Source organism: Rattus norvegicus, chromosome 4 (assembly GCF_021556685.1).
Source record: "Rattus norvegicus strain SHRSP/BbbUtx chromosome 4, alternate assembly SHRSP_T2T, whole genome shotgun sequence".
Taxonomy (NCBI): Eukaryota; Metazoa; Chordata; class Mammalia; order Rodentia; family Muridae; genus Rattus; species Rattus norvegicus.
The window spans coordinates 115,673,610-115,698,231 of record NC_141537.1 but is presented as its reverse complement, the minus strand read 5'-3'; the positions used below and the strand labels follow the sequence as shown (position 1 = coordinate 115,698,231).

The 24,622-nt window shown below is 44.1% G+C and overlaps 1 long non-coding RNA gene across 1 annotated transcript; it reads left to right on the top strand.

The window, feature by feature from the left end:
* The first annotated feature begins 1,636 nt into the window (after window positions 1-1,636).
* LOC100911370 (uncharacterized) lies at window positions 1,637-4,795 on the top strand. Its single transcript, NR_102358.1, is given in 3 exon segments — window positions 1,637-1,853; window positions 2,475-2,610; window positions 4,398-4,795. It is a non-coding gene; the product is annotated as an uncharacterized LOC100911370 (long non-coding RNA).
* The last annotated feature ends 19,827 nt before the right edge of the window (window positions 4,796-24,622 follow it).

The window sequence follows — 24,622 nt, the reverse complement described above, 5'->3', positions numbered from 1 at the left end:
TTGGGCTCTCTCAGCCAGGGCGCATTACTCCGGAGTGTTTCCATGAATAATTCTAGTTAGCAAACAAAACACAGGGTTTCACATTTTCACGCACCTGATTTCCACACATACTTTGCTCACGTTCACTCCCCCCACTATTATTTGTGTCCTTTGCACCTCCCATTGGTTTTCTTCCCCCAAATTGTCAACCTGCTCATCCATATATACGTGTATGCATATGCACACATGTATGTATATTAAGGTTCCACATGTGAGGAAATAACTACTTGTCTATCTGTCCCCAGTCCCATTTCTTGTTGCCACCCTCCTCTTGACTCTTTCTCTCCCATGGCCACAATATCTGTCCTGCTCCTTATGTCCTTCATGTCACCTTTGTGTTTGATTTCAGGCCGAATTTTACCAGGTATACAGAAGTTCTGGCCGTCCCTGGTTTGGGGTAGTGCTTAATTTTGGAGACTACTACACTGTTTTGTTGCCTTGTATTTTCAAGATAGGGAAACAGGAAGAAGGAAAGTAGAGGTGGTTATTAGAGGGTATATAGAGTGGAAAGGGGCAGGACAGAGAGAAGGGATGTGCTTTTGGGCTTGGTTCCCATGTAAAGACACTTTCATTCCCAGAAGAGGACAAGGATAACAAGCAATTTGGCCAACAATGATCCTCTGTAACAGGTGGAGAGACTATCTCCTGTGGGCAGCAGATTCCTGGGGCTCATTTTGCTGTTTTCAAAGTTCCTTTGTGAAAGGTAAGTGGAAGTTAATTCGGGATTCTTTCAGAAATGCACATTCCCTGTGTAGAATGCTGGTTCTCCATTAGGTTGCATTCCATTTACCCTTCTGAGAGTAAAGTGGCTGAGTGATGCTATGTTACTAACCAGGACTGAAACAGACCAATAGGATCTACCTTCATGTAATTTTAGGGAAAACATCAGTGTAGCCCGCTGATATAATGAATAAATCAAATTTTTGATAATGTGTTGCAATGTGTGAATGTTCTGGCTTAACTAGAGTAAAAACATAAATAGTTCTTTCTCCTGTATCAAAAGGCAGCTACTACTGGAAATTCAATGAAAATTATAAACATTATGAACATTTGTGAAATGGAATTAGGTGCTAAGATTATATAGGATTTTTTTCTATTTCTGTTTTAATGTTGACATTCTCAACTTAATCGGGTTATGGTCACAAAGAAGCAGGTGTGTGTGTGTGTGTGTGTGTGTGTATGTGTGTGTGTGTCTGTGTGTCTGTGTGTCTGTGTGTCTGTGTGTGTATTTAAGTGTATCAAGGCTGGAGATGGGATACTCTTTGTAATCCCAGCATTTTGAAGGCAGAGGATCAACCTGGTCTACATAGTAAGTTCCAGGCCAACCTGAACGACAGAGTTAAACTGGCCTCAAAACTCCCAAATTAAGGCTGGGAGATGGGCCAGGGATGAGAGTACTTGCTATGTTAGCATGAGGACCTCAGTTTGAATATCCAGCACCTGTGTAAATAACCAGGCTTCACTAAATGTTCCTGTAACCCCAGGATAGAGGCTGATGGAGTAGATAGGTAGATTGAGATCTTTCTGACTAGCCACCCTGATGGTCAGCGTCCCTTTCAGTGGAAAACTATCTCAAGGCCATAGATGGAGAGCAGCAGAGGAAGACACCTGGCATCCTGTTCTGCCCTCTGCACCCATGTGTGCCACACACAGTGTCCCCCATCCTCCCATGACATACTTTTTTGAAAGGAATTTTCTCTCTTCCCAGCTCTGGAAGAGAGACTGTATTGGAGCTTCCAGGAGAGTAGAAACTGTACTGTGTGTCTGTGTCACTGTTTGTTCATCACCAGGGGCTGGAATAGAAGCATAGCGTGGTGGGTTGAATAAGGATGCCTTCTGTGGGCTCACATAGTTGAAATGTTGGTAGAACTGTTAGGAAAGGCGTAGGAGGTGTGGTCTTGCTGGGTGAGCTGTGCCACTGTTGGTGGGCTTGAGATTTCAAAAGACCATACCATTTCTAGGTCGTTTTCTCTCTCTGCCTCTTGGGAATCAAGACATAAGCTCTTGGTTACCGCTCCAATGCCATGTCTGCTCATCTGCTGCCATGCAACGCATGCTGACGACCATGGAACAATCATGAGCCCCAGACTAAATGGCTCTTTACTAAGAGCCTCTGTCATGGTGTTTTACCTCAGCAATAGAAAACCAAGACAGGACTTTTAAAAGGCTTTTTAATTCATTAGATTTATTTGTTTTGTTTTGCTTTTGCATGAAAAGCTTTACCCTCATGGTTGTTTGTATATGGCATGGGTGCTTGGTGCTCACGGAAGTCAGAGGAGAGCCTCAGATCCCCTGGAACTGGAGTTATGGATGATGATGAACCACCATGTGGGTACTGGGGATGAGGTCCTCTGCATGATCGACAAGTGCTTTTCACCTCTAAGCTGTCTCTGCTGAACTTTATGCAAGGTTGTCCTCTCTTCACTCTTTGACAGAAAGTTCTGAAGTGACAAATGTTCCAGAAGAATGTTTTTTTTTCTCCTTTTGGATCTTTAAAACTGTGAGGAAAAAAAATGAAGAACTTGAATCAGTTGTTGTTTGTCATGCATTGAGCACTGCTGGGAAGCAGAGGTAAGTGGGACACGTGCCTTTTCAAGAATTTTATTTGTGTTTTTGCATATGTGTGTATTAGATATATTTATGTAATTTATAATATATATTTATATATGCATAAATAAATTAGAAGAGGTCATTTTGTGTCCTTCTTTATGATTCTTTCCCTGTTTTCTGAGAGAGGTTATCTCCCCCCAGCACTCTAGAGGAACAGAACTGATAGAATGTCTGTCTGCCTGCCTGCCTTTCTCTGTTTCTCATCTATCTATCTGTCTGTCTGTCTGTCTGTCTGTCTGTCTGTCTATCAGTAGAATGACTTACAGGCTATAGTTCAGCTAGTCCTCCAATGGCTATGTACCAAGGGAAACGACCCAAGATCCAGTAGCTGTTCAGTCCATGAGGCTGGTAGCCTTAGCTGATCTTCAGTACACACAGCTATCCCAAAGAAATAGGCTGTAAAGCCAGTGAAGGAATAAACTTGCCAGCAAAAGCAAGCAGGCGAAGAGTTAAATCTTCCCTCTTCCATGTCTTTTAGATAGGCTGCCACCAGAAGAAGATGTGGCTCAGATTTAAGGTGGATCTTCCCACCTCAAAAGATCTGGGTTTAGGTTGGATCTTCCCCCATAAAATGATTTAATTAAGAAAAATCCCTCACCGGGGTCCCCAACTGCCTGGATTTTAGTTAATTGCAGAGGTAGTCAAGGTGCCACCAAGAATAGCTGTCACAGAGCTACTGTTTTTTGTTTTCTGCTAGGCTTAGAAGTCAGGAAGCCCCAGCGATCCCCCGGTTTCTACTTTGCTCAGCCTGAGCCACAGGTGCACACGGGCCCCTGGGATTGTTCCCTAGGTGCTGAGATCTGCACTCAGAGCCTTATGCTTGCCTAGTGGGTGCTCTTAAGCACTGAGTCATCTCCTCCTCCCCAGAACTCTTTCTGTTAACATTTTCTGTTGTTGCAGTTCTTTGAGAATTCAGTGGTTTCCAGCTTTGGCTGGTGTGGTTCATGGGTAATTTTGACAGGTGACAAAACAGTGGCCTGTTACGTGTTTATATTTGCTGTCTCGAGTGGAGGTTGGGGCTTTGAGACTGAGGCAGGATTATGAGTTCAAGGCTACAGACTTTTTGAACAGAAAAAAAAAGTAGGGTTGGGGAGATATCTCAGACAGTAAATGTCTTATCTTGCAAGCCTGAGCATTTGAGTTGAAACCCCATGGGAAAGAAGGGGTAACAGGACAGTGTGTGTCAGCCCAACTAGAAAGATTTAAACAGGAAGGGAGATCTTGGGGCTGATTCACCACTATCCAGTTCATTGTGCCCCAAGTTATTGAAAGACATTTGTCTCCAGAAGCAAGCTGGGTGGCTCTCGAGGTAGGACACTCAAAGTTGACCCCTAGGCCTCAACCTGAGTGTGCACACATATACATGTGTAAATTCACGCACCTAGAGGAGTGTACTTACACAGACTAGATGCAGTTGACACATGAATGGAGCTGTAATGTTTAGTACATGTGCCTTAACATAGTTCATTCTCCTGAAATTCTGTGGCCATTAAATATTGTTCTTCACCCCAGTTCCCAGCTCCCAGTCTAGATGTCTCATACAAATGGCACGTATGTCCCTTTCGCTAATCACTGATATCTGCAAACTTCATTTGGGCTGTGGCATGTGCCAGAACATTCCATTGCCTGTGTGATCCATATTTCATCTGTACTCTGGCCTCGCTGGTCTTCATTCTGCTTCACTGTAAAGGAATTTTGAGGTACCATAGAATTTATTTTTTAAATCTTCTGTTCCATCTATTATCCAGGTGGCAAAGCTGAGAAAACCCGTTTCTCTCCCACTGCTTTCTAGACACATGGTTATGGTGGATTTCTAAGAAGGAGGTTGACAATGCCGAACTTCGAGTGGCCCAGAAAGGACCAACGAGCCTTCTTATCTTGATGTCCTGACTGACAACATGGCTTTTATTTCTTCTACTTTGATGTGTACACAGAACAGTGACATGCTATGTTTATGTGAATGGAACCCTCTACTTGCGCAGAATATTTCAATTCATACGTTGCTAGTTTAAAAAAAATCGTTATAAAACGAGAACATGAGAAAACTGCTAAGTCGTTGGGATTTTTCCCATGATGCCCTCTTTCCTGATGGCACCACAAAGGGGCATAAAGCCTCTTCTCCAACCTCTGACCACAGCTTACTGAATTTCATGGTCATGGAATTTAGTGTCATCCTAATTGGATAGAGCATTATTTATGGACCTGACCAGGAGGGATTTCTAAGAAAACTGGTATGTGGGTGCCTGGGCTCTGCTCTGCTTATACGGGTGGAGATCATGCAGCCATTGGGAGCTGCATGTGACAAACAGAAAAAAAAAAAAGAGATTTTCTCTGTGTTTCTGCTGGGACAGACACACCCTTCTTCTGTCCGTAGACAACAGAACTCCAGGTCCGCTAGGCTCTAGAATCTGGGTTGTGAACTTGTGCTGGGTCATCTAGTCTCTAGCCTCAGACTGAGGCTCATACAAGTGGCTTCCCTGGTCCGTGTCTTTCAAACCAAGACTGAGACCAACCACCAACGTTTCAGAGCTTCTACCTTGCAGAAAGCCTGGTGTGGGGATGCTCAGCCATGTAGGCCAGTTCTCCTAAGATCTGTTGGAGAGGAACTTCACTTAGATTTCAGAGCGTGCTACAGCCAGGCTCAGGGTCAACACAGAGACTGTCTCAAGAGTCTCTAAGGGACAGTGTAGGCGTATGGCAGTCTATTGAGAATCAGAAACAATGTGCTGATCAGTGTTGATCTGTACCCCGGAAAAGCTGCAGTCTTGAGACTTCATCCGTGAGAGCACTGGGTGTTCTGAGCCTGGCAAAGCCATCGTGGACAGAGTGCTGCACTTAACTGGTACTAGTCACCCCCTTCTTGCTTATTTCTCCCTTCTGAATGGAACTGAGCATTTTCCTCTTGAACTTCCATTTTATTTTGCAAGCATGAAACTGCCCAGTACACAGGCTCAAAGCCAAAGAATGCTGATTCTCATCTATATCTGGAAGAGTGTGGACTGCTGAATTCATGGGCTCACAGATGAAATGAGGACTGCCTTTACCCAAGATTTTTCCAAGTCAGAAACCAGTGGTGATTTACCTGGGCTTGTTAGTATGGTGCTCTCTATAGCCAGAGAGGCTGGTACTGATGTGCTGGGGGGTTCCTTTAGAATGACACTTCTCTGTCATGAAAGGGTGATGCCCATATGCTGGGAGCCACATCTTTTTAAATGGCCCTTTCCCTGGCCCATCTTACATCTTCACATGCATCATCTTCTGTACCATGCACCAGCAGTGGATTGTTGGGGTGTTTTCTATTTAGGGAGCTTCAACCTTAGTGGATGACCATGATGTGGTGAAGCCTACCTCCTCACAGGGATTGTCTGCATCGGCAACCATTAGCCTAGTTGGATCCGAGTTACCTTGATGAAATCCCTAGACAATTGTTTAAGTTTCTCAGTTCATATCAGAGGGCAACAGCCTAGGCCACCTCATCTTCTTTCTTCTTCTGCAGAGAGGAAGAAAAATATTTAGGCTTACAGTTAATATCTCAGAAAAGTCTTCTCAACATGGATATGTCCATGCTCTGATTTGATTTGCCTATACAGAATCCAAGCTCTTCTGCATACCCCAGGAACCATGGAGCACAGTCACCATAGCCTTACCTTATAGCTGTCTTTAGGAACAGTGAAATCTCTATTTCCAGGACCTCATTGCACTTTTGTGGGTTTGTGCGTGTGCGTGCACACACGCGCGCACGCGCGCACACACTCACACACAGGATGCATGTGTGTGCATGTTAGAATGGAGCTCAGTCATCAACTTTAGGTGTCTTTAGTTATGCATTACCTCAGTATTTCTGGGAGAGAGTCTTTCATTGGCATTGAAACTCATCCCTTTGGCAATGCTTGCTGCCCAGCATCTACTAGAGATCAGCCTATCTCTTCCTTTCTGGTGCTGGGATTACAAGTGTGCACAACTTTCCTGCTTTATTATTATTATTATTATTATTATTATCATTATCATTATTGTTGTTGTTGTTGATGTTATTGTTATTGTTATTATCATCATCATTATTGATACTTGGGTTCAGGTCCTCACGCTGCCTGGAAAGCACTTTATGGACTGACAGTCTCTCAGGTCTGCACTTCATTCTTTCCTAAAGTCTTGATGGGCCTTCCCTGTATCTGGCAATCTATCATCGACAGTTCTACTCTGTAGCTTTGCTGGCATGTGTATCCTGTGTCCCAGGCAAGGCTGACAGTAAATGTTGCACCTGCTGATTGGTAGTCTTTGGTGAATTTGAATCAAAAATAAAGCCTCCCATGTTTTTCCGATGCTCACTTCCACAGAATATTGAGTATTAAACTCCTTTTACTTAGAGGATGTATAATGTAGAACTGTTCAACCCTCTACTGACTATCAACACCAACTTACAGAATTCCTCAGCAAACAGCTCTAAATTAGTATGCAGTTGCTGACTGAATTCTTACCTAGCTAGGGAGAAGTGCTGAACCTTATCTGCTTTCCCACAAGTTGAAACTATTCCCAACAAGACACTATGCATAGTGCATATCATCGGGAAGGTCATTGACGACAGATGGGATAACCACATTAAACTTCTTGCTCCTGCCCTGTGAAGTACCATATGTTCTTGTGAGAGCGTTCACCATGGGCAGGCTTCTTGCTGGCAGAATGTCATAGATGTTTGTCTTCAGTCGTTCTTTCAGTCACATAGACTGAATCTATAAGAAGTGTCCACATCACTATTTGTGCTTGACTGTTTTGAGGCACTGGTCCTGTGTATCCCCAAAATGAATTAGTCCACTAAAAGGACACACCCCATTGGTCCTGCTGAGGGCGGTCTGCAGGCACAGGCTGCACAGCTGACACACAATCCTCCCCTCTCTGTGATCTTTACCCTGACTTGTTTGCCAGGTGTAGCTCATACTTGGTGTTGTACTGATTGAGGAGTTGACTTTAAGGAGTTAGGAAAATGATTTTCCCAGTCTGAGATACAGCACCGAAATGACAAATGAATAACAGTTCTAATGTCAGGAAAAAAAGAAGGCTGGTTGGGAGAGAGCAGTGTCCCCCACGCACTGAACGCTCTGCCCTGCCACCCTGCCCTGGAGATGCAGCACCAGCTCCTTTCTCCTGCCTGGAGCTCAGGCTTTTGTCTCAGTAGCTCTATGCTGCTCTGGAGACTTTAGGTCAGCCCCAGAGACAGTGAAGACCCACACCGAGGATGTTCTTTCTTGTCCCAGTGCCGACAGATATGTGATACTTGGTGTGGGTTTTTTTTTTTTTTTTTTTTTTTGTGGTTTTGCCACAAAGAATCTAAGGGAACAGATCAGAGTGACTAAGATGTACAGAAATGTGCTGATATCCAAATGGGACCCTGAGGAGATGCGGTCCTTCGGTCCTTGTGTTCAGGGTTCTGGGGTTGCCTGGGGTGAGAAGAGGCACACCCCGAAAGGCCTTGTCTACCTCTATTTCCATACTGGAGAAAGAGACTTATCTTCTCAAAACCAGGCACTCGAAAGCAAACCTTAGCTATCTTGGTGGTGTAGCCTGTCATTCAGCACTTGGGAGGCTGTGAATGGTGTTAGTGGATCACTAGAACTTAGAGGAGACAACCTTCCTCTTCAAAATTGACAATGAAGACATTGGTCCCTTTTCCATTTTCCAGTCACAGTGGATCTCTGCTTATATAGTATTTTAGGGCATTAGGTCCCAGGCAGTACAACACTTCAGTCCAGGCCATGTCAGGAGACTCAGGTTTGTCAAAGCTAGGGATACGGTGCCACTGTCATAGTGGGATGCTTCACCCAGGGATGCTGCTAACCTTAACACTTGTATCGGTCACAGAACCAAAAAGTATTTCCTTCTGTGTCAGAATGGTGCTTGAGAAAGACTGACGAGAAGCTCAGCGTGTCATGACTGATGTACTGATAAGAAACTCGGTGTGAGATGACTGCTGTGCCTGTGTCTGTCTGGGAGGACACACGTGGGGCTGGTAAGAGTCCTTGTCTTGTGGGGGGGGAGGATAGAGAGGGAGATTTAGTATGATCTCAAGAGACTGCTTTCTGTAGGTCTAAATGGAAACCAAGAAGAACCTATGCTCTATCTAGAATAGAGCCTGAAATAGGAGTTGCAAGATCTGGAAAGGGCCGCTACAACCTGAAACCTGAGCTCATCCCTAACCCAGAGTTTGCAGTTCAGAACTAGAGGACAATGCCTTTGAAGAGTACTCTGCCCCTTCACAATCAGGGCAATGGTGCTGTGGAAGTTTCTCTGGATGCTTGAACTCTTTAGAGTCGCAGGCAACGTTTTAGACTGTAGAATACTAGACATGGCGGAAACTAGACATGACAGATACCTTTCCCACTATCTTCTTCTTCAGCCACATAGCCTCCTTGTCCCTGGGGCTTTAGGAATCATTTCCTGAGGACAGCCTACTCAAAATGCTGAAAAGTCTTACTCAGGAAAAGTCTTCCTGTGATGAGTCTCACATATAACATGTACTCCAAAGTCGCGTAGGTTCTATGTGACGACAGTGGTGGCTAAGAAGGAAACCTCTTTCCCGTGCCACTCTAAAGGCACATGATGAGGACAGGAATCTGGGCTCTGTTACACACTGGCAGTGGTTCTGTAACTGCCTGCCCGAGCAGAGAAAGGGCAGTCAGTCGGGACACTCAACAGTGTGGACACATCCTGCTTAATGGCCAGCTCCTTTAACAGCTGTGTCACGTGGGCACAGACTGAAAACAGCCTCCTCGTGAACTTGCTGAGTCATGACAGCACCCGCTTTGGTCCTTGTGTACTTGAACAATGAGCTAGCTCTTCTGGGTGGCAATGCCAATCCCCCCCCCCTCCCCCGCTGTGAGTGACAGAGGAGCCTGAGCACTAGGAAAGCATAAGTGTAGTATCAGTCACAGGAAAGGAAATGGAAACTGCAGGTTCTTAAGATAAAAGTCTGTTATTTAAGAGGAAGGCCTCTTCTGTGTTGCCGCTTCGGTGGGGCTAACGCCACGTGGATGATGGTGTTTCCAAGGCTTTCGTAGCAAGCACACGAAAAGTCTTGGTTGAATTCGACTTTGGGGCCTTGCTGAGTAAACTCCTCAGTCTTTTGTTGGGACCCTGATGTCTTGATGATCAGGTACAGAGATTGGTCATTCCAAGACAGAAAAGAGGAAAACAATCTAACATTCAAACCCGGCTCACTCCATCCCAGAAGTTTTAGCACAGAGTTCTATCTCCAGCATCTTACAATTGCTTTGGTGAGACATTCCCATAATCCTAGTGTTGGGAGGGGGAAGCAGGAGGATTGGAAGTTCTTAGCCTTGGCTACTAGCAAGTTTGAGGTTAATTGGGTTTTAAGAGGCCTTCTATAGAAGATAAAATTGTGAGAGGAAGGGAAGAAGAAAGTTGGGCCCCTGAATACCAAGGAGCAATTTTAAAAGTTTTCCATCACCTTGTAATAGAACTCACTGTGGATTAAACCTGAAACACAGCATTGTGGGAGCACTCCTGATCCAAATGTAATGTGTGGAGAGTCATTTCATGGAGATTTGATGCCTACACATGTGAGTAGGCAGGTCCTATGCTCCCTTTTAGGGAGAGGCTGTGTGTCCTGCCCTGGTCCTCACTCTTATCTACCATCAGCTTCTGAATAAGTTGTGGTCCATAGCTCCATCACTAAATCTCAGCCTGCACTCTCTGCGTCTACTTTTTATGTTGGGTCTGTGTTCTGCTGCTCTGCTGAAATTATTGGTCATTCTTAAGAATTTCTGGACGGTCTGTAGATGTCACATTATAGAATCATGTCCTCTGCAAACCAGGGCTCTGACTTCTTGTTTCCCTTTCACTTCTTTTACTTCCTGCTTAGACTTTATGTAGAACGTTGGATGTGGGTGGGGACAGTGGCAACCTTTTTGTTCTAGTAAGGATAGTTTGATTTTTTTCTCATTTAGTGTAATGTTGGATATTGGTTTTTAATGCACAGTTGATATTAAGATATGTTTCTTCTATTCCAAGTATCTCTGGGGTTATTTATCAGCGAGGGACATTGAATTTTATCAAAAGATTTTAGTGTACAAACTGAGATGGCCATGCGATTTCTGTCCTTGAGTCAATTTATTTGTGTCTCTGGGATTTTCTTTTCTGTTTGCAAGTATTTCATGAGTAATTTTTGCACCTTTGTCCATCAATAGTCTGAATTTTCTTGGGTCACCTTTGGGTGAGTTTGTTCTAACCCTCAATTGGTGAGTTATGGTCGATTTGAAGTAGAAGAACGTGCTGTAGCAATTTCCTCCAAGATTAAAACATTCTATTGTGCAGGGAAGATCTTTGAGCAGGAAGTAAATAACTCAAAGCGGCTTCAGGAAATTCCTGAAACTGATCATGTTCTTTAGCTCCCTCCCTCCCAATAGTAAACAATAATGACAGATAAGGCAAGGTCACCAAGACCAGCCCAGATGCCTGGGAAGACAAAGGCCAAGCAGCCATCCAGAAAGTAAACAGACCAGTGAAGCAGCAGCAGCAGCAGCAGCAGCAGCAACAACAACAACAACAGCAACAACAAAGCAGAGAACAACAGAGATGATGCCCGGAACAGAATTAGACCAATGAACCATCTGGAACGGACGCTGTATTCTGCTGAGTCCCCTGCAGGCTGTGCAGTGTTGTCCAATGTGTCAGCTTTTGGGAGCTGCCAGTGGGCTTCGGCCGTGCAGCTGATTTTGAGTCATTTTGCTCCTATATTTAATCACTCACTCATATTCTTTAAGTGACCCCAATAAAACTCATTGATTGGTTCACCAAGTTGGAGTTTAGTGATATCCTTTCATTTGTCAGTCATGGGTTTCCTATCCGTTAAATAGACATCTCAGGAAAAGTCTGTCAACATCGTTGTAGTCTGAAAGGGACTCAGCAGAATCAAAAGATGAGCTGGGGAGGAGTGAGTGAGTGCATGGTGCTGACTTTGGGAAACAAGTCATGCAACCAAGGTTAAGCAGCCTGTCGGAGGACCATCCCTGGAGGAAATTTGGATACATTCTCTTTCCTGCATGACCCGTTAGGGTGCTTTTTTGCAATGTAAGCAGTTGCACGATTCTTGCTTGGGGTAGTGAGACAGGCAACTGAGGCTGAGCCCTCAGGACTAGGAGCATCTGTGGGAGGAAGGGCAGGACGGCAGTCTTCATCTATGTGGTGTGGGGTGGCATGCCTACTTGAGTGGAGTCCCCCATGTGAATATGGAGATGCCCAGAAATGAGTTAAATGACTCAGAGGAAATTTTGCAGCCTTCAGGTATACATTAGGATGGAGATTTTCAGCCAGCAGATGCAGAGATTGCCTGTGTGTAGTAAGAAATGCATCTGTGGCTGCTATGACGGCCACACAGGAAACCGAAGGAGGGATTGCAAGAAGGAGATACATACAGCTAGCATCCTCCCTCAGTAGCTTATGACAATTAGGTTGGATGAGCAAGAGGATGAGAGAATGGTGAATAGACTACACCCCTCAGATCTGGACTTCAGTAGAAAAGGAGGAACATTCTATGCTGTGCTAGAGTGGGGCATATAACAGTGGTCCCCAGTAAGAAACCAGGGCCATCAGGAGTTAGAGCTGACTTTTAAACAAGCAATGAAAAAGCCTGTCACAGCTTGGATTGTGAGGCTGTGGGACACAGGAGGGAAGAGAATCCATTTAACTCCTGTGGAGGCAGAAGAGCTGAGTAATGCCCATCCCCCCTGAAGGCAAAGGCCGCATAAAGTGAGACAGTGGGAGGGAAATGGACTGTTTTTATCAGACCCATTAGGAACACTTGGTTATCTTCAATTTGAGCTCCCCATAAATAGCAGGTGCTGGAGGATCATAGAAGAGATGGTTAGGTACTGTTAAGGGAGCTAGGCATATGAGAAGCTACATTTGAACCCCGGTTTATGGGGTCAGATAGAACTGTATTGAAAAGATTGATGCAGCAGGGACCTCATGGCTAGTATAGGGTTTTAGCAACATTGCTGAGCCCTTTGGAGGGCTAAAATCTTTCTAAAACAGGAAAGGCTTTTGCAGATCTAAGTGCGTTCCTTGGACACACACGTAAAGAGTGTCCATAGGGGTTGGGGATTTAGCTCAGTGGTAGAGCGCTTGCCTAGCAAGCGCAAGGCCCTGAGTTCGGTCCTCAGCTCTGGAAAAAAAAAAGTGTCCATAAAGTAAGAAAGCAATCTAGAGGAGATAAAGACAAAACAGAGATGCATGTTGCTAACTCAGAGACAAATGTGGCTAGATTCATATTGAGCCTGAGTCCTTAAAGAAAAAATAGATAGCTAAATCCTATACTAAGTTGCTGCTGGGAACCTGGAAAGACAGAGGAGCAGTCCACAGCAGACATCTGTGATCAAACAATGCAGGTGAGGATGAGCAAGCCTGTCTCGGGATGGGCAGTTATCCTTCCGGACCAAGGAAGGGATAGTACATTCCACCAAAAGGTACTGCTAGGGGTGGAGATGGTTTGCCCATCCAGGATATGGTGAGTGGAGAGGCAACAGCTATGACTACAGCTACAGTACCAAGCCAGGGACTCTTGGAGCCAAGGATCCAGCAGGTGTGGCTCCCTCTTGTCCCTGGGGAGGCCAAAGCTAATTCAATCAGTCTTACTGTGTTCAAGGGTTTAGAAATGGAGGTAGCATGAAAGATCTCCGGCATATGGGAAATGTAATGGCTCAGAGAGGGAGACAGGATTACCGAGCATCTCCTTTCCATGATTTTGTACCCAACCTCGATCTGTGGTGGAAGCAATAGAAATGGATGGAAACATTCCATACTGTCTTAGACCTTGTTTGTTAGACTTTAGTATCTTTGGAGTTGTGAACTTCTAGAATTACCTTACACTTGCTCAGAATCCATGACAATGGACTTTGGAAGTGCTTCACTAAGATGATCTTTTAACGACACTAAGTTTTGGGATAGTGGCTCAAGCTGTTGCCTTAACATGCCTCTCCTGGAGGATTTCTTACCTAGATAGCATGACGTAGATAACCTTTGTATGTTATGCAGATTTGGAAACCATGGAAGAGGCACACAGGTCCATCTGAAGGAGATCAGTGTGAGCAAGGTGCAAGGCCCAGACAGCTGTAAAATTCTTGGGGGAATTATGATCTGGTAAGATGTAGTTGATACCTGTCAGTGCTACTGATAGAATTGTAAAATAGTCTGTGCCTAGAAGCATGTTGGGAGCGCTAGGATAATTGAAAGATTTTCATATCCAATCTTGATGAAGCTGTCCTTCCTCTGTATAATTTGATGAAGAGCATTAAATTAGATTGCGGCAGAATGGTTCAAGAGTCTTTTGAGCAGGCCAAGATTCTTGTAGGTGAGTTTGAACAGTTGGGTGCCCCATTACCTCATGTCCTTCCTTGTTAGATGGTACCAGCAGTTAAGAAATCTACAGCTATCTGCTACAGCAAAAGCAACCCAAGCAGTCAGTTCCTATAAGGTTTTGTGCCAAAGGCCAGCTCAATCAGCAGCAAAGTGAAAGCAGGTGTGTGTGCACACGCACGTGCGCACAGACAGACAGACAGACACACACACACACACATACACACACACACACACACACACACACGGTGGATGAGACAAGGCTCTGACAACTTTAATTTTTTCTCTAGATAAAAATAACACCCTATAGCCACAAATACGTTGTCTAAAAACAATATGTTCTTCAAAAACAGTCACCACAAAAACACATTAAAAACATTAAAATCATGACACAAATTGAAATTATAACATGATTATTGTTTATTTTTCTTTTGAAACCCAACTCTAACTGAACATTTCCCATCTTTTCACAAATTTGTCCTAACCTCAAGGCAAAGATTCTTTTGTCATTGATTATCAAAGTTTAAGCAAGAAGAGTCGATTGTAGCTAGTTTTTCCTTTATGTTAGCTGATGACAGTTTATATTAACCAAGAAACAAGAATTCTGAGTTGAGCCTGACAGTTAAGGTGATCTACAGGCAAAAGCACACACTTAAAAGACCGTTTGCCAGGCTCTTCACACGTGTGTTTCAGCCATGTGGAAGACCTTTTGCATTTAGACTTTTAACCTGTTGTTTTAACAACCCCACTTTCCCTTTCAATTATTATGGCCCTAGTAGGATTGTAAAGTTGGTAGAGTACCATTGTACCTGGTTGTCTTCAGCCCACTTTGTCATCAATGTTAGTGGAATAGCTACCTCTGTCACTATCAGTTATTCTTCAAGGTGACTTATAACATTTAGACCAGTGAGACCCAGAAGGTGGCTCAATTACAGAAAAATGCTTCCCTTTTGAAATCTTATTTTGCTAAACCGGTTAATTGTCTCTATTCTTTTTTTTTGGAGCTGGGGACTGAACCCAGGGCCTTGCGCTTCCTAGGCAAGCGCTCTACCACTGAGCTAAATCCCCAACCCCAATTGTCTCTATTCTTTTTTTTTTTTTTTTTTTGGTTCTTTTTTTCGGAGCTGGGGACCGAACCCAGGGCCTTGCGAATTGTCTCTATTCTTATAATAGGATCATTTACTCTTTGTTCAAAACCCTGCTTTTTCATGGTACGCACTGAAACCTGTGACCACATCCTTGGATCACAAGATCAAGAAACCCAGACTCAACCTAGAATGAATGGTTTCTTTGATCGCTAACCTGCCACAAGCCCATTTTCCTCTCCAGAAGTACAAGTATGTGCTTGGAATACATGAGAGCTCATTGGACTCCTCTAGCCTCTGCAGCTCTCACTACAAAGAGAGGGCACATTTTACTCTTAGTTTTATCTTACTATATAAAAAGACAGCATTAAAGGCCTCTGGTTAAACCCCTAACCGGCGTGGCACAGAATCAAACTCAACAAAGGTGACAATGAGACATGAGGTCTGTAAGTCCCATCACCAATGCCACATAGGCTGTTCTAGAGACAGAATGCTTCAAAGACACCGAGAAACCCCCAGATGTTGAATCAACAGCTAAGTAGCTAAGCCAGATTAAGTACCACTGGAAGAGACGACCCCTGCCTCCAACACTTGTACGTGCCTGGCCCACGGTTGGTACCAGTATGCGCACCAAAGGAGAATGGGTAGAATGACAATAAAAATGAACACACCACCATGTGGCTAGAAAAGGGAGAAGGAAAAAGTATCTAGTGGGTTGAACTAAGAGCAGTATGGGCCATATCATAAGACATGGCCCATATCAGTCTTTACTGTCATTTGGTTTGTATTTAGAGCCTTCCCTGTATGGACGGCCCAGTCAGAAGAGGACTGGCAGGTGCTGGTTGGCCACTGCATGAACAATGTAGAAAGGACTATATAGTAAAGTTCAGCAGGAATCCCAGCCCCTGGTAGTTTTCCGTGTGGCAGCCCAAAGCTCATTAAGTCCACCTGGAATCATGAAGCAGATGCCTTTACTTTGGTAAGGCATTTCTCAGGTCCCCTTGAAAGGGGCTCACTGGTTCCGTAGAAAGGCTGGTCATAGGAGAGCCAACATAGGTTGGGAATTTTCTAAGGCTGCTGGGATTCCTGTGATTCTGATATTCTGATATTTTCTATGCTGTCAAACACTTGAGGCCATTTCCAGGTAATTAATAGCTTTGACAAATGGATGTCCTGTTGGGACACACATCAATTGCTGTCCCATAAGAGATTGCAAGTAGACATCATAGGGCCGGTGCCTGTCAGTGAGGTATGCAAATATGTCCTCAATTAGTAGACTCTGCCACTGACCTCTTCCTAGCATTTTCCTGCAAGTGAGCAATGGATTGAGGCACCGTTCAGGGTCTCACTGGTCTAAGTGTTATGAGTATCCTCAAAGAATAATTGAGTAATAGAGATAACATTGATGTCAAAGTAGGCTGAAGACAACCAGGTACAATGGTTGTACCTTACAACCCTAGGGCCTGGTTAATTGAAAGGGAAAGAGGGTGGTTAAAAGAACAGGTAAAGAGTAGAAATCTCAAAAGTCCTCCACATGGATGGAAAAGACACACTTGCGAAGACCAGCCAAACTGCTTTTTAAGTGTGTGCTTTTGCCTATGGATCACTTTTGCTGTCAGGCTCAACTCATAACCATTGGTGAAGCTCTTGAGAACAGGTGACTCTGGCAGAGGCACAGTGGCCTAGTTCCCAGCCATATGTGGACATCTATAGTCACGGTAAGTGTTGTAGCTTTGAGGGGAAAGGTATCCTGGCAGTCGGGAACCAAGGATACCATAAAGTCACACCACACAACAAACCACACACGAGAGATTTATTGGGAAAGACACAAAAGATGGCTGCCTTTGCTCAGGTGAGAAGTAGCAGAGAACTGAGTGGGAGGCTGGCTTACACAGGGTTTCCTGCCCCTTGCTGGGGCACACACGATGGGGTCAATAAACAATTTTTATTTCCAAAGGACTAATTTGGTTTTACTATTCCAAACATACGTACCAAAAGAGTATGCTATTAATGTGGATCTGGAATTTGCCTAATTGTGTGTTGACAATTTCTATTTTAATTTATAATTATCTAGTGATCTTTTGCCTATTTATTCAATCATCCAATACCTTCTCCTTTCCTGTCAGCTTACACAAATTTAAGTTGCTGTGAATATTACTAAAATGGATGTGAAGTACCTCCAGGAATTACAAACTAGTGTAAAACTGATTTCTTAGTGGCTGCCATAATTACTCACAGTCTATGCTGGGGCTTAGTCTGCTTCTCTGACTTCAGATGCCCTGACTTTGGTTGCACTTGTAAGTAAATCAGAGCAGGCACAGGAGCCTCTGCCTGAGTGCTGCAGAAATCTTGGACTTGAGTAGCTCTTTTCTCTTTGGTGTTTACCAGAACAAAACGCCATGCTGTCCACAGCTGTCATGACACCTGCTATGAGAAGCCAGTCAATGTGGCTGTCAATGGATGGGTGTATTATTTTTCGCAGTTGGCTGGGATTATTAAAAAGTGTTAGTATGTGTTTCCTTTGTTCCATTACTCCCATGTCTCAGAAATTTAGATAAATTCTACAGGCATAAGGATGTTCAAACAGTCCAGCATTTGCTATAACAGAAGATCCAAAAATCACAGCCAAAATAAACGAAAGAACAAACCTCCCAAACAGGCAGTTATGCCAATATTAGAGAGGTTAGGTGAATTGTGCTACTTTTCATTTCATTGATTATAATCAGTGAAATTCTCTGAAGCTTTTAAAACTTAAGTGGAGATACACTGTGTGTGTGTGTGTGTGTGTGTGTGTGTGTGTGTGTGTGGTGTGTGGTGTGTGTGTGTGGTGTTGTGTGGTGTGTGTGTGTTTGTGTGTGTGTGGTGTGTTTGTATGTGTGTGGTGTGGTGTGTGTGTTTGTGTGTGTGTGGTGTGGTGTGTGTGTGTGGTGTTGTGTGGTGTGTGTGTGTGGGTGTGTGTGTGTGGGTGTGTGTGTGGTGTGTGTGTGTGGTGTGTGTGTGTGTGTGGTGTTGTGTGGTGTGTGTGTGTGGTGTGTGTGTGTGGGTGTGTGTGTGGTGTGTGTGTGTGGTGTGTTTGTGTGTGTGTGTGGTGTGTTTGTGTGTGTGTGTGGTGTGGTGTGTGTGTGTGTGTGTGTGTGTGTGTGTGTGCGTGTGCGCGTGCTTGCTGAAGGGGCTCTAGCACGGCAAACGTGACTCTAGCAGGCTTTGCCCTTCTGCCTCATTCCCTCTGCCTTGCTAAGAACTGTTAGACTACATTCCTACAGCTGGCCAGCAGGGTCTATTCCTCCTGAGGCTGACCACTAAGGTCCAGCTAGAAAAGTATTGAAGTCCAGCAATCCAAAGTTCCCTTTGACTCACCTAATTAATGCACCCAAGTAAAATTAAATACTAAATCCTAACACGAGGTTTTCCTTTTATAAACTGCCATTTTCCTATAGGCCACATGTGTTACCTCTCTATCCAGAGGCCGTCCTTTGTCCCTCACCTCCAGGACAAATACCCCTGCCCCTTCTCCCTTTTTCCTTTCTCCCTTGTCCTCTGCCTCCTGTCTTTCTTATTCCCTGTCCTTTGTCTGGGGAAAATAAATCTCGTTTGTGCTGACAACTTAGTCTTGGGGGTCCGGAGGCAATACTGATCTGTTCATGAGCATTGTTTGGACACATATTGTAAGTGTATAGTGTTTGCTTTTTTACAAAAACAATGTGTACCTGTGAAAGTCCATACAATGAACAATGTATAAAATGTAACTATTTACTACATCAAGGTAGGATACACAGGTGTCTGGGGACAGTCTGGAAAGAGAATCAAACTTTAATTTCCTCTCCTGAGAATTAGGGTTCTACAGGTGGGCACACTACCTACCACACATGGTCCAAGTCCTATTGAGAAATCAAATTCTTCTAAGGTGCATCCCTTATGTCATCACTGAGGCCAAGAGCTTTCAAGAACAGGGGTGGGGGGTGTAAGGTGGGGCACAGGTCATGGTTTACCTTACGGTGCTGTTACTACAGATCCATTAGCTTCTGGTAGCCATGAGGTCTTCACTTGCCTTTTGAGAGCCACCTGGTATGGAATGGATGGCATCTCAGCACCCACATGAGCCAGGGGTATGATGACTCTTCTCCCTCTGCCTCTCAGAGGCTTCAGCTCTGTGGCTGCTCATCCTGGGGTTTCAGGTCTATCTGGACCTGGCTTTGTCTGTGGAGCTCAGTTTTGAAGGACACGATGGACACACAGATTCCAGTATTGAGTTGCCCCTTAACCACAGGGATCTGCGTCTCCAAGTTGCTAACTAGGCCCAGACAGTGTGAAGTATCCAGTCTGAGTTGAAGGCACAGTGCCCTAGGGACCAGCTGGAGGGACTCTGTGGTTTCTAGGACTCTGGAGGAGGAGGGAGTTTCCCCTTTGTGCCAATGACTGTGCCCACAGGTAGGTGCTAGTGAATCCTTTACTTCTTATGACGGTCTGGTCCCAGACTTCAAACCTTCATTTTACCTCTACAAATAAGGATTAGCTGAAGCTTGCCCAAAAGATTTTCTCTCCTTCCCAGAAATTATTCAGTCCTTTGTTTATCTCCACAAATAAGCAATATGCAATATACAAGATGGATTGGCAGACACCATGAAGGAAGAGCTACAGTGGGCAAGTGAGCTCCCTGGAGATAGCCTATAGTCCTGCTCAGCCGTGATGGGTGAGCTCTGGTGCATTGTGACCCCAGAGACTTTGTCCCAGGATTGCTTCTCGACATGGACGTGTTTTCTCATGCTTTTCATTGCCATGCACATTCACTTGGCTTGGTGTGAGTGGACTCTGAGAGACCCTCACTGACTATAGCCTGGTGTGATTAGTTCCTGGGTAATAGCCCACTCGGATGGACAAGTATTTTGCAGATCAACATTAAGATGTAAGTCCTTGAGGAATCCATAATTTTATGGAATTTCTGACTTGATTTAAGTAGTTTTAGGAAGTTAGGTTTGTAATTTGAATTTTTTCAAAGCCTACTTTCAATGACGGTTCTTAAACAATTTAACTCTCCTCTAGCCCACCACCCACCAGAGGTAGTAGAAAAGAAAGGATACAGGGGAAGTTGACCCTGTTTAGAAATAGTTCTTTGGAGCAACTCCCATATGCACTGTCAGGAAATCAGCCGTTCAGTTCATAGGTCAGCAGCTGCAGTTCAATCCACTGGCAAACACTTCATGAGTAATATACTAGCAGTCCAATTCAGCAGTGTTGGGATAACAGCAGGTGGCATGGAAAACAGGAACAGCCAGGCTTGATCTGAATTGGCACAATTAAGCAGGAGTGATCAGGGCCAATAGAAATGCCAGTAAAACTTCTTGGTTGTTCCTCTCTCAGCAAAGTGAAGATCAGTGAAGATGTGACACCCACAAGCATTGCCTAGCTAGCTCTCCAGGCAAGCCGAGCTAGCTCTCCTCACTCCATTGAGTCCTCTCTATACTCCCTCTAAACATCACGTGTCCTGCCTCAGCACGTGAGCCTTAGCCAAACTCCACATGAGTCTGCACACGCTGATATCACTCCACAAACTGTCCCAAGTCTGCAGAAGTGGCAAGAAACTGCAGCATACCACCAGAAATTTTTTGGTATGGATTTTTCTCTATGGAGTCCTGACAAATAGAGCTCAACCATGAAACGTAAGGTGGACTAATGCATGTGCATCATTAGCAAGGAATCTATCATGTGACCTTTTACCTTCTTGCTTGAACAAAACATCCTTTCGCCTGTGTCTGCTTCAGCAAAATGTTCCTGCACGTATTTGCCTCAGCAAAACACCAGCACAATCATCTTTCCAAAGAACCCTCAAGTTTTCACTTCACAGCTTTATTTAAATAATTTTTGAGAGGGCAGTTGATAGAAAGTTTAAAGTAAGAATTAAGGGGCTAGAAACATGACACAGGAAAGGATTGAATTTGACCTTTCAGTAAATGTGTGTTTACCTCTCCTTAGTGTTTTCAGTAATAATTTTAGTTAGCAACAGAATACCATTTTCTTATATTTTTGTGCGTATAATCATTACACTTTTCTCAATTTTCCTCCCCAACTATTCTCTTCTATATCCTTTGAACCTCCCATCGCCTTTCTTCCCCCAAATTGTCAACCTTGTACCCATGCATTTATATGTGTATGCACATATGTGTGTGCATATATACATACAAAGGCATGTTCCACATGTGAAAAAATACTGCTTGTCTTTCGTCTGTCCCCAGTGCCATCTCTTGTTGCCCCTCCCCTCCTTTTACACCTCAGTTTCCTCTGACATAATCCCTGCTCTTCTCTGACATTCTTTATGTCACTTAAGTGTTTGGTGTCAGACTGAGTTTTCTCAGGGATGCAGAGCTTCTGGAACTCTCTACTTTGGGATATTGCCTATTTTTGTAGACCTCTGCACATTGCTGTTGCCTTGTATATATTTTCAAGATGGAGAAACAGGAAGAAGGAACGTATAGCATGTAATTAAGAGTGGATGAATTCACTGAGTGGCAAAAGGCTAGGTTAGAAGTCAGCGATCCCTACCTGTCCTCCTGCCTCTACCTAGCTCAGTGCTGGGTTCACAGGCGCACATTGGACACTGGGACTGGTAGGTAGGTTCTGAGATCTGGACTCTGCTCCTCATGCTTGCATAGCCAGTGCTGTTAAGTGTCTAGCTGGCTCTTTATCCTCAGAACTGTTCTACTAGTTACATTGTTGTTATTGTCCTGTGAGAAGTCATTTGTTTCCACCTTGTTATCTTTTGAAGGTGACTTTGACAGGGAACCTAATGGTTTCCCTAGTAACATGTTTTTATTTGCTGTCTAAAATAGATGCCAGGCTTTTGACACAAAAGGCAAGGAGGATCATGGACCATATAATGAAAACCATTAGTAAAGCTCTTACTCAGTTCACAGAGGTCTGGGTCAGGAAGAGACCTCAGGGTTGACCCTTGGTCTTTCCATATGTGTACATATTTGCATAGTTACAGGCATAAACCCACATGATCACGCAGACAAACACAAGAGACATTGGAGACAGGAATGAAGCTGTAATGTCTAGTCAATGTGCCTAAATACAATTCTTCCTCCTAAGCCAACATCCTGTAAGCATGAAACATTGTTCTTCTTCACTCTGGCCTCAGCCCCTAATAACCTCTGCTCTCTATAGAAAGTCTCCTGTTCTAGGTGCCTCAAACAAATAGATCATGTAGTGCTCTTCCCTTCTGCCTGGCTTACCTCAATAATTACATCTCCAAGTTTACTTGGGCTGTAGAGTTTGCCTGACTATTTTTCTCTTTGTGGCATAATCTTCCAGTCTGCGTATGCTGGGTTCCATCTGTACTTCCCCCGGGCTCATTTCCCTGGTGTTATACAACACAAATGCCCTTTCTCCACATTGTTAATCCTTAGGATTTATGAATCAGGACAAGTACAATAAAGTACTTCTTGAAGAAAGGACAGTAAGCGTCTCACCTCACTGTTGAAGGTGACTGCTTGTGTTCTGCTGTGTAAATTAAATGACTGTAGCCACCCTGGTTCTATCCCTCTCTGCACATTTTGTCCTATGTCTTACTGTGAACTCCGGGTCACTTCAGTAGATAGAACTCATGCCTGGTACTATAAATCTGGTCCAAAGCAACAAAGACCCGAGGAGGAACATTTACTGTTATTTTTTAAATGGATATGTTGTCAGACTGCCTCCTAAATATTAATGTTTATGTGCACAGATTAATGCTGCTTTCTGCTGGAGTCCATCTCCAGCTGAGTCCAGAAACCTGAGGAGGAGATGTGGAGTCAGTGGTAGAAGAAATGAGGCTTACACAGAAATATTGAGTCAAGCTCCTTTGCTGTCCTTATGGACAAACTTTATCTATACCCAGAAAAGTGAGAGCATTATGCTATGCTCGCAAGTATCGGAGTGTGATTGCAGCTTCGAAGGAACTTCCTGATAGCATTCTCTTGATTCTGAAGCCTCCCTTGGCACCTCCCTCAGAGGTTCTGCCCGTTTTCATGTCTTATTATTGACTTTAAGCAAGAAAGAGCCTTTAGCATATGAAAAGGTCAGCAAAACATATTTTTTAGCCATGAACTAGCTGGTAGCTCGTGTGCTCACAAGGTGAGAGCCAAGGCCCAGTTGGATCTACACAAGCAGCTTTTAGTTCTCATGAATATATTCTATTCTCTCTCTTATGCAAGACCTGCAGCCTATTTCTCTATAGTAACCATTTAGTTGTCTAGTATAGTAACTTTTATACAATAGGGTCCTGCTCTGACTGGCCTTTCTCAGCAGGGGAGATCTTTTTTTATATTTCATCCTTCCACACCATCCTTTGCCCATCTATGTAGGCACCTGTATAAGGCAATGCAAGATCAAGCCAATATATCTTTTTTTTCTTACAGATTCAGCACTAAGTCCTTCCTAAAAATCGATAAGCTACATATCTTGGAAACTTAGATATTGTGGTTGACACAACATAACTCTTATCCTCTCCTGACTGGCCTCTGATCTCTGCTGTTATGGAAGATTTGGTACTTAGTACAGCAGATGAAGTCAGAACCTTTGGTTAAGATGCTGCCATTAATTCTGAGCTCTATCTGGCTGTATGCATTTTCCTTAGATCACTAGCTCCCCCTAGACTATCATCAGGGTAATGTTGCCACTGGTGGGGAGGTCAAAATTCCTTTGAGGGAACTGGCCACTACCAGACCAACAGTATGGTTTCACTGTGCCTGGGAACTTACTTGGGGGAAGTTGAAATATGAACCATCTATGTTTTATTCATGCACCTTGGCTTCTCAGAAGTCCCATGGTCAAGCCAATTTTTATAACTATTGTATTTTCACTTCCAATTCCTTTAAATCCATGAAAGTATTATGTTGCCGCACCACAAGGAAACCCCAGTAGTCCTATTATGGTTACACATGTGCACACATGTGTCCAAGAAGCACACATGGGCACTTCTGCAGGACAATCCAGGCAGGGCCTTGCCCAGCAGCTGGGAGGGCCATCTACATCACCCTTCCGTGCCATTCCCAGAGGCTGCATGGTCACCACCAGTTTTCCACACTGCTCAGAGAAGCATCTTTTGCAATGGACAATGGTTAAAGCCTAGACTCATAAGTTGTTGAGGAGGTTTGGTCTGTTGCTAGGTATCGTAATGCTAAACTATGTACCCAAAGGTCTAGACCTATGAGTAAATTCTTGGATTTACAGGCTTTTGTTGGGCAAACCTTGTTTCTTGACTTAAAACTACTGATTAAATAAAATTGGCTACAGCCAGTTACTAGAGGGATTAGAGATAGGTGGGTTTTGAGTTACCCAGTTGAGGGTGGAGAAGAGAGGAGAGTGAGGAGAGATGAGAAGAGGAAGGAGTAAGAACAAGAGGAGAGGAGGAAGCTGCCATGAACAGAGATGGACCATGAGCCTATGGCCAGGAGAAAGAGCAAGTATCTGGGGGTTCACTGCCAGGAGGTACCAGGCCAGCAATTAGAAGAGTAGGTTAGGAGTTAACCTCAGTAAACGTCAAAGCC